Source organism: Anarrhichthys ocellatus, unplaced genomic scaffold (genome assembly GCF_004355925.1).
Source record: "Anarrhichthys ocellatus isolate YVR2014 unplaced genomic scaffold, GSC_Weel_1.0 scaffold3, whole genome shotgun sequence".
NCBI lineage: Eukaryota > Metazoa > Chordata > Actinopteri > Perciformes > Anarhichadidae > Anarrhichthys > Anarrhichthys ocellatus.
In genome coordinates this window covers 1,217,795-1,227,883 of record NW_022280033.1, presented here as the reverse complement: position 1 = coordinate 1,227,883, position 10,089 = coordinate 1,217,795, and the positions used below count along the sequence as shown (strand labels likewise).

General features: G+C 45.1%; 1 protein-coding gene across 1 annotated transcript in view; it reads left to right on the top strand.

Moving 5' to 3' along the window:
* The first annotated feature begins 7,822 nt into the window (after positions 1–7,822).
* The window catches only part of cdh11 (cadherin 11, type 2, OB-cadherin (osteoblast)), an 80,748-nt gene continuing 78,481 nt past the window's right edge, over positions 7,823–10,089 (top strand). The window contains exon 1 of the mRNA XM_031841249.1: positions 7,823–8,302. The gene's annotated coding sequence lies outside the window, so the exon portion shown is untranslated. The remainder of the gene's footprint in view (positions 8,303–10,089) is intronic.

Sequence of the window (10,089 nt, the reverse complement as noted above, 5' to 3'; positions counted from 1 at the left end):
TGTGTGTGTGTGTGTGTGTGTGTGTGTGTGTGTGTGTGTGTGTGTGTCCTATTCGGCCTGGGCTCAGCAGGGGGGTTACAGCTCAAGAAAACAGAAGTGCTTTTCACACATTAGCAGGCAACAAACAACACAAACACACAGAAACCGCAGGAGGCTTTCACACGTTAACCAGCCTCGTAAAGAACTGACCGAACCCTGAGTTTAAGGGATATTTTGCTGAAGGAGGGAAGTGCAGAAACAAAGAGCACTGCCAATATTAACTTCAACCAAAAATCTGTTCCAACACACACCCAATGACTTCAAACAATATTGGGTTGTTGCTCTAATTTATGTTTGCAACAATACAATTTCAGTGGGTTTAAATGCCCCCCCAAAAAAAATAATTGCCTGGCCTATGTGTGTGTGTGTTTACAGGTGTGAAATGGATTAAATCTTTTAATTAGCTGTGCTGTTTTTAAAAGGGATCTGAAATCGCAACACAAACAAAACGGCGTCGCCCCCCCACGGACAACCAAAACACACCTTTCACCTCGAAATTTATTGACGGAGAACCTGATAGGAGCCCCGTCGGGGTGCCACAGCCGAAGTCTGCTGGATTTGAAAGGCGGCTCACGAGTGTCGGCTGTTTGGGATGTAGCTCGTTATTTATTGATGAAGGCGAAACAGAGTGTCTCTGCGTCTTGGTGTGGACCTCTTTGTCTTCGGGCTATTGGTGATGGCGGGATTCATAAATCCTGACTTGCACTTATCCGGAGTGATTCACGGCGTCAGCTGAATGCTTGAAAAGCACATCTGCTTTAGCATAAGCTGAGGGAGAGCACATTCTTAGTAAGCATAGCATAGCTTTTAGCATCGAACGGCGAGCTGCACTTGATGCCCTGAAAGCTGTGTTAACACCAGTGGAGAGTGACGCAGCATCGTGCAAAAGTCAGACCGTATGTTTCCACCGAGGTGTTGCACTTATCTTGAGTACGTTTTCACAAATGTCAGCAAAATAAAGAGTGAATCGGCGCTGCAGCAGCAGCAGCAACTCCAACACCTCATGGCATCTCTTTGTTGCTTCCCACCTAACATCGCTTCAGCGGGCTGTTATTAAACTGAATTTGTCTATTCATGAACCACATGTACTCCGTGGTGTTTTTATCCCTCGCCATGGTGATATAGAGGAGGAGGGAGGAGGGAGGGTGACATGCAACAAATCCCCCCCCCCCACCCACCGTCTGGATTTGAATCAGGCTTTGTGGTGCAGTGGAGGCCCGTAACGATTAGTGGCAGCATGGCATGAGTGTTTTGTTTGCACCAGAAGACAAAGATCCAGGTAGCACGACATGAAGGTCTGTTCAAACAAATCTGTCTGTCAGCTTGTGCCACATTCTATTGTTATTTGATAACTTTTCCAACTCAGTCATGAAAATGTCATTTTTTTTTGTAATGCAGGTGTTTTTATTTTAAATGTATTAATTGTTCCGTTCAGTTATGTTAAATAAATATACAAATAATGTGTGTGGACGTCAAGGCTCTGGCAAAAGTTTGTTCCCGAGGACATGAGAAGTGTCAGCAGGAATTAGGAGATGGCAACTATGACTCGATCGATTTTGCAAAACATCTCGATTGTTGAAATCGTCCCCGTTGATTTGCACTAGAAAAAAAAGAAAGAAAAAGCCAGTCTCCTGCACAAAGCCGGTCCCCTTTTTAAGTGAGTTAACCATTGTTAAAGTAATGGAACAATTGCTGAGAACTTCAGAGTGTAAAGTTAAAGAGCTTGCATGCTGTTTAAAGAGTTTCTCAAGCGCAACAGCATGAAAACATTTTGGATGTCTGGAGGAAAAGTGTGGTTTTAGTGAGAGAGAAAAAAGAAGTCTTCACGGTTAAGGATCTTTCGAAGAGACTTCTGAAAAACAAAATGCCCCCGACCCATTCCTTAACTGCAAGCCCCTGTCAATACTTTCTAATTGGAATGAATGAGGTAGAAAGTGGTAAAGGACGTGCTGTGTCTGTATATGTGACAGGGGGGAGAAGAAGCCCAAAACTCTTACGAAGACAAAACACTGAGAGACGGATAGAACGAGAGGAGGAGAGGAAGAGAATGATACTATATTGTGAAATCCAATAGTCAATATTTTGTCAGAGAGCCTATAATCTCCGGCGTCTGGTGAGTGTGAGAACAGCATTTTGCACGAGGCGCTGTGCTTTGCTGGGTTTATGATGCCGCTGGTCAGGAAATCTTGTTGGAACAGTTTCTCATTCCTGCCAGAAAATGTCATCTTCCACGTGCACGACACGCTGCGTCGTTTGGAATAATTGGTCGGCCAAAAGTGCTCTTTGTGGTAAATGTTGAAAGTGTTACCGTCACGTGTGTGCGTTAGGATACGTATGTAAGCTGCAGGGCCTGCTCCCCGACGTTTGAACCAGAGAGCGTTGGCCTCCCATCACTGCAGTCAGCCATGACGTGCGGTCAGAGATAAGAAAAGGGGGAGGAAAGAGAGACAGATAGAAGAGAGATAACAATTTGTTGTTTTTAATTCCCAACCCTTCCACCCCTCATCTTTACTGCATCTTCTAACTCCCTCTATGTTCTATCAGTGGACATGCTTTAATAAACACATCAGCCGCTAAAAGTCAGAAGTCTCTTTTCTCTCCGTCTCCAATGTATCCAGTGAAAGCTTTCTCCTGGCCTTGTGCCGCTGCACACGCTGATGCATGAAGAGGAGGCTAATGCACAGAGTTAGCACTCTGATTAAATGAGTCTAGAATGTAGGAGGCGAGCTAATGTTTAGCATTGTCTGGCTGATTAAAGCATAGCAAGCAAGTGATTGCTATGCAGCTCTGCTCCTCGCCGCTAACTCATACACAAGGCTGCTCTCTGTTCTCTCTCTCTCCACGGCTCTCCATCTCCAGATCTCCCTCTTCAATTCTCTATCTTTGCCTCAGAAAATATATAAGCCCCCCCCCATCCATCCATCCTTGCTTTGTGTCTGTTCAGACCATTTCTTCAGCCTCGCTATGAATAAACAGGTCTGGAATCTGGATGGATGCTTCCCTGTTTCCTCTAACATTTCTCTGTCCCTCTTAAGACGGTCCCAGCTCCCTCTATCCTCCCCCAGCTCAGTTACCGTGCCGACAGTCCCAAATTCAATTACTGCAGAGCGAGTGTGATAATCCGGGGGCCCTCGATTGGCCACCGTAAGCCCACCGTTAAGTGAGCGCAGCGGAGACAAGGACGCTGGGAGAGCGGAGGAGACATGAGAGGGTTAATGCAGAGAAATAGAAGTAAATTGTTAAAAATGAGGAAAGAGCTTAAGACGGAGGTTAAAGGAATAAAACTAAACACGCGCCCCTCTCTCTGTATCCCCCTAAAGCCCCCGGTATCCTTCAGGCTCAAGCTAAAACAAACAACCGTGCCCTTAAAAGCCCAGCCCATAATCCCTGTGTAATCACTCAGGCAGCCTCGCCACACACAACCAAAACATGAGAACCAAGACACACACATAGGTGTGTGTGTGTTCTGCTTTAAGCAAATTGGCTGGATTCCACATCAAAGAAGCAGTATATAATATATGTATATATGTATATACTGTATATGTGTAGGCGAGTGAGTGGTGAGCAAGGCGGAGGAGCAAAGATAAGGTTGCGAACTTTATTGACAAAGAAGATGCAAATTGGTACAAAAATTTAATATTTTTTGTGGAAGCTTTCATGCAAATGTTTTGTCACAACAAATCTTCATTTAAATGTCTTATTACCACAAAATATCCTTCTCTTTTCTAGTATTTGGCAAAAGAAAAGCTTGTGCTTTCTAAAGTTCCTTAAATGCCCTTCGTCACCAATAACCACCATCATGTACTATCATTATGCCATCAACGGTTCTCTCAATTGTAGGATGAAAGGATCGTTTTTCAATGAAACTCAAGTTGCAGAGATGTAGTTCTTTACTCAGCATGTTGCCTTGCACACCGATCGTTTCCCGAGAAAACTAAACCAACTTAGCACAGTGAGTTAGCGGTAGCTCTTTGCTGACCGCTCTCGGGCCATGCTGAGGAAAGACACTGCAATGGGCTTTTCAACTGGCAGGTTGATCGGCAGATGGAAATATAAATGTACAGTTTGAACATGAAGTCGATCAATATTGGATTCCAATCGGTGACCAAAGATAAGCTGCTCTTTACATTCATATAGACTACTGAGTTAAACATATACGGCACCGGAATATGAATAACATTCAGATCATTGTTGCACATTCAGCATATTGTAAGTGAGCGGTGTGTGTTTCTTTCTCTGGTATCCAATCACCCGTAAGATGGTAACAACCAAACACGGCTTAAATACCCTCAGTCATGACTGAATTAGCCTCACGCACACACACACACACACACACACACACTCACTATTTTGCTGCAGACTGCAAAATAGTGCAGTCTGCAGCCTCTCCTGTGTTCCTGTTAGAGGAGTTAATACTTCATAACTGAGCAGTGACGTCGTCAAAGGCGAAGCGAAGCGGAGAGAACATCTCTCTTGTTGTGCCGTTTCCTCTCCGTGTCTTTTGTTTTGCAGCTTAAAAAGATTTTTAGTTTGTGTTTCTATTGTTTTCAATCTTCCCTCACTGTTTTGGGGTTTGTGGGTCAATGCGTTGAGCAGCAGAATCATCTTTGGACTTCATGAGACTACATGAGACTCCCCGCGGCCACACGTTCCTTGATGGGTAACGCTTCAGTATGAAACGCGCGTTAATGTAAAACGCCAAGCCTGCCGGGAGACGGAAATCGGCCGTGGGTTGAATTTGCATGTGGGTAACATTTCCTCCTTTAAATCATCATTATTTAGTTTTCGCTTCTTTTCCTCTGTTACCCAAGGGTTGAAAATATGCTGACTAAGATCATATCATTGCTAACCATCGAGTTATTTCACCCAGAGCATGTCGTGGTTATGTGATTCTATGAATGGAAATGGACACTGAAGAAAATCAGCCCCAAAGCATGTCTCTGTAGAGATAACGATACTCTAACTAGTTCAGTTCACCAACAACCTGACAGCCCTCACTTTAGATTTCCTTTGGCGTGCATGCTGACAGCTAGCCAGCTAGCAGAGAGTCAACAAGCACATGTACACAGAAGCAGAAGGCAGCGTTCAAATCATACAAGAGACTCCACGTCCTGTTATACAAACATGCGTCATGACAATGTGAAGACGGGTCCTTAAAAAAACCTGATGCTTTAGATGATTTGGATCAAAATCAAAGAGGATGACAGATGGGAAATAAAGTCCACAAGGCCTCAGGTCACAGGTTTGTGGAGTTCTAATTGTAAAGAAATGAAATGACCTATCACACCAGACACTCAGTGACAAACCTGTCCCAAAATATTAGAAACACGATTATTTTTGCAGCATTTGTAGACGCAACATTCCCTCAAAGTAGCTGACTGTATCTTCGCTCACTTCACTGCTCCGACCGATAAACCGTTACTGCGTCAAACCAACTGCCTGGTTGTTTAGAACAGTCAAGATGTCCAAGATGTGTTCAGGAGTTTTCGGCAGCTAAGCCTGTTAAACTGGGTTGTACCAACCTCTTACAGTAGGGGGGCAACGCACCTTAATTATGACCCTGCGGGGAGACCAAACTGACTATTGTGTCAATCAGATTATTTACTTTACCAATGAGTCCAACTCCACAAACTTCTCCATTGGAGAAGCTCCATTTACATTTACTTTGAGTAGTAACACACAGAAGGGAGTTCTTGGCATGTACTGGAATAGTATGGCAATCATCTTACATATTAGTACTTCCATTCCGTGTCGAACACATTACTTCTAAACAACAACAAAAAATGCACTCACAACCCTTCCCAGAAAAAAACAAAAAAACAATCCTGGTTGAAAAGTTGAAGCTCGAAAGTTTTCTGGTCCAGATGTTTTCTGGGGTGACAATTTTGTGGAACGGTTTCATCCTCACTCATCGCCAGCGAGAAAGGTGAGAGCGCATACGAGCTTTAAAGGCATGAAGCTCTTACCCATCGAAAGGAAGCCTCTGCTGTCTCTCTTGCTAATGAGCTCTGTATCACAGCTTTACAAAAGTCTGCCATTATCAAAATACAGACATTTACAAAAAGGGGCTGCTTTCAGCTCTGAGCTACTCGTGTCAGAGAGCTGTATGATTTATAAACTCTTTACACTTTTACATATGTACAGTGTTGCTCACTGTTTCCAAACTGAGCCCAGACGTTCAATAGAAAGAAATAGCTCAACCTTTATTAGTGGAGAATGTGTGGCCTACGACAGAGATAACATCAACATCACAGAAGGAAGCGTGGGGATTGGGTAATGTGCCGCGGACCATGAGACCAGCCAGAGCAGCCAGACCACGATCTATTCCTAAACCTAACTCAGTATTTCACGATCTATTCCTAAACCTAACTCAGTATTTCACGATCTATTCTTAAACCTAACTCAGCATTTCACGATCTTTTCCCAAACCTAACAAAGTATTTCACGATCTTTTCCTAAACCTAACTCAGTATTTCACGATCTATTCCTAAACCTAACTCAGTATTTCACGATCTTTTCCTGAACCTAACTCGGTATTTCACGATCTTTTCCTAAACCTAACTCAGTATTTCACGATCTTTTCCTGAACCTAACAAAGTATTTCACGAAGTTGTTTCCTGTCAAGACGGAAGTCTATTTTGAAAAGACTGTATTTATGTAGTGAGCAGACACATGTTGCTGGTTTTCATCGGAAAATGCACGGAAAATGAGGAATATCGCATATCATACGAACCGTTGTGCTAGGATACATTTCCATCGTGGTGTCACAATATAGAGTTGAAACACGTATTGTCACCTAACTGACACTCCGCTCTATTTACCGTTAACTGTGGTGAATACTGTCTTCTGGCATCAATCACTGCTCGTTTAGAGAAATCTGGGTGTTTTTCTGTGAAAACATGGAATATATCCACATCAAAACTTTTGTATTCCTCTACTACAGATCTGCAAAGATAAACTTAGGTAACAAATTAGAAAAAAAGATGAACCAAAACACTAAATAAATGAAAGAGTGTGGCTTTATTTAATACTTCTACAGGATGGAGAGCGTCATAAATGTTTCACCTGACTGAAATGATGGTGAGTGTGTTCCTCCTCTTTCCTCATTGGTCAGGAGAGATTTTAAACGGGGACTTTTTATTCAGCCAATCGTCTCTCAGACCGGAGGGTCTTCCACAGACACCCCTCCCTCCACACGCCCCTCCTTGGGTGCTCGTGAGATTCTAAACCTGCTCTGGCAGCGGTTGGACGCTGCTCTCAGCCAATGAGGAAAGAGCAACTGTTGCATTCACTTACACCCCCCATACCCACCCCCCTGCTGCAGGGCTCGTTGTGCTGCAGCCTTTCGGTCTGAAGCGCTGAGCAGCATCACCATAATACTATTAATAACACTTCTCTATTACATACAAGACATCTTACTCAGCACACGTGCTTTTTTTTAGCAAACATCAGGAACAAATGTTTCTCTGGAGTCAATAAAGCGATTTTTATAATATCTCATTGCACTTAATGTTATTCCTCTTCTGCGGTGCCACAACTTATCCCCACAGTCCCATGACTGGCTATTTAAATATTATCCTTATGACAAAATATTATATGATTAGCCTACTATAACAAGCCCGAATAGGCAGAGAGAAGAGAAAGTGAGAGGAGGATTACTCTAGTTTCCAACGCCCTCCATCGGCAGCAATATCCCTCTCTCCCTCTCTCTCTCCCCCTCTCCCTCTACCTCCCTCCCTCTCTGTCGCCGCTCTCCCTCTCGTTGCTGCTGCGCGCTCGTTCAGTTCCCCTCACACCGCTTCCGAGGCTCTTGGAGAGAGGACGGATAAACGGATCTGACGGTAACGGATTTGATACCCGAAGGAGGGAGGGATGCTACGGTGATTTCCTTCTTTCCTCTCACGACACCCACAACCACCACCTCCCTCACCACCATCCCCACTCCTCTTCATCACTTCAATCTCAGAATCGAGACGCACTACAGCTGTCATCTCTTTTTTATCTTTGAGCCCCGCTTGGTTGGTTTGGTATTTATTTTTTTTGCCTCTGCGCTCGAGAAAGAACATTTTGGGTTTGTTTGTTTTTGTACCTTCTCTTCTTCAAGCAAACATAAATAAACTGGGTTTTCCATCAGTGGATGTGTTGGACATCTGATGAAAGAAGCAGTACTTGTTGAGAGAAGTGATCGTTTTCGGCTGGCTTGCATGTATTGGGGGAATTTCCTTGGAGAGGCGGACTGCGCACGGAGTCTCTCACTTCCAAGGTAAGGACCGCTCGAGTTAAAGGACGTTGTTAGCTCAACACAGTCCCATTCATCGCCCCCCCCTCTCTCTCTCGCTGCAGAGGCTTTTAATGAGCGTAAAACAGATGGAGAGAGACCGGGGTGAAATGTTTCGGTTCCCGGGATGCTCGGGAGATTGTGGTTCGACTCTGGATTCATACAAACGCAGGGTTGTCAACACACACACTCGCGCACACACACACACACACACACACTCAAAGACACACACACATACATAAAACGGTCACTGTGCGAGGATGTCGGACCCCCTTATGTTTGAGCAAATACGGAATCAGAGAGGAGAACCCCACGGAGCCTTTGCGCATTGGCGATGGTGATAAAATGAGTGTATGTGTTGCGCTGCTGGATGTAACAGCGCAGACTTTTCTGCGGTCATCGGGTGACGGTTGGATTTGTGCGGTTTTTCACAGGGCAGCTCAGTGTGTATCTGCATTTGTCCCCTTGTTTGGCGTGTGTGCGTGCCTTCGTGTGCGCGCGTGTGTCTGGCCACGTATAGAGGGCTAATCTCGGTGTGGGCTCTCTCTCTTTTCTCCCTCTCCTCCGCCTCGGTGCCTCCCGGCGTCTCCGCGTAACTGCGACGCACAACTTTTCTTTGGATCACCGTCAGGCTTGGTTTTATATGTGTGTGTGCGTCGCGGTCAGTTCGTATCATTCAAGAAAAAAAGAAGAGAATTCCCTCAATTACTGCAATGTTTGAAAAGAAACGACGAGTCGTTACTTTTTGGAGTGACAGCTATATTTGCCTTCATTCGGCATGTTGGCCGTCACGTCCCATTCACCGTTTAGTCCAAACGGAGTATTTTTACAGCTCAAATGATCAAACTCCAACCTCGTTCTCTTGTTTTCTTAGACTGACGTCTTCTCTTACGTCGCTCATCATCACCTTTGTGGAATCAAGATCTTTATAAATGCGAATCCACAAAGACTCCACGCGGGTTTAGTGTTCAGTCCATTTGAATCCTTCAAACCAGTGATGCGTCCTTCGTCCTCTCCCCGCGTGCGCCAGCACCGGTGAAACTGCGTAAGAAAATACAATTGCATCACCCGCCCGCGGGGTCACGAAGGCGCATTCTGCGCTCAATCGGGTCCGTGCGTTTGGTCTCGTCGTCCCTACAGGGCCACATCAGATCATCTTATTCATTGTTGTGTGTGTGTGTGTGTGTGTGTGTGTGTGTGTGTGTGTGTGCAGGTTTGATATAAATAATTATGGATGTATGGATTGATCGTTTTTTTCTTAACGGGGAGTAAAGTGAGATGTATCGGTGTATAATTTGAGCAGCTGCAATTCCGCTGAGTTTTCAATGGGGGAGCCGAGAGAGAGAGAAAGGGAGAGAGAGAGAGAAAAGGGGGCTAGAGAGAGAGAGAGAGAGAGGCGTTGACTGGAGGGCTGTGTACTCTTTTGGTATTCATGGCACAACTCAAGATTGCTGCTCTCAAGCAGGCAATAATATCTCTCCCCACTCTCTCTCCCTCCCACACTGTTGCTCTGAAATGTCTCCCCTCTCACCCCCCCACCTCCTCTATACCTCTCTTCCACTACTGCATTTCATCTCTCTCCCACACCCTTCCTCTCTTTCTCCCCCCTCTCTTCCTCTCCCTCCCCTCGCCCCTCTCTCTCGCTCTCTCTCTCTCTCTCTCTCTCTCTCTCCTCGCCCCTCTCTCGCTCTCTCTCTCTCTCTCTCTCTCTCTCCTCGCCCCTCTCTCTCTCTCCCTCCCCTCGCCCCTCTCTCTCTCTCTCTCTCTCTCCT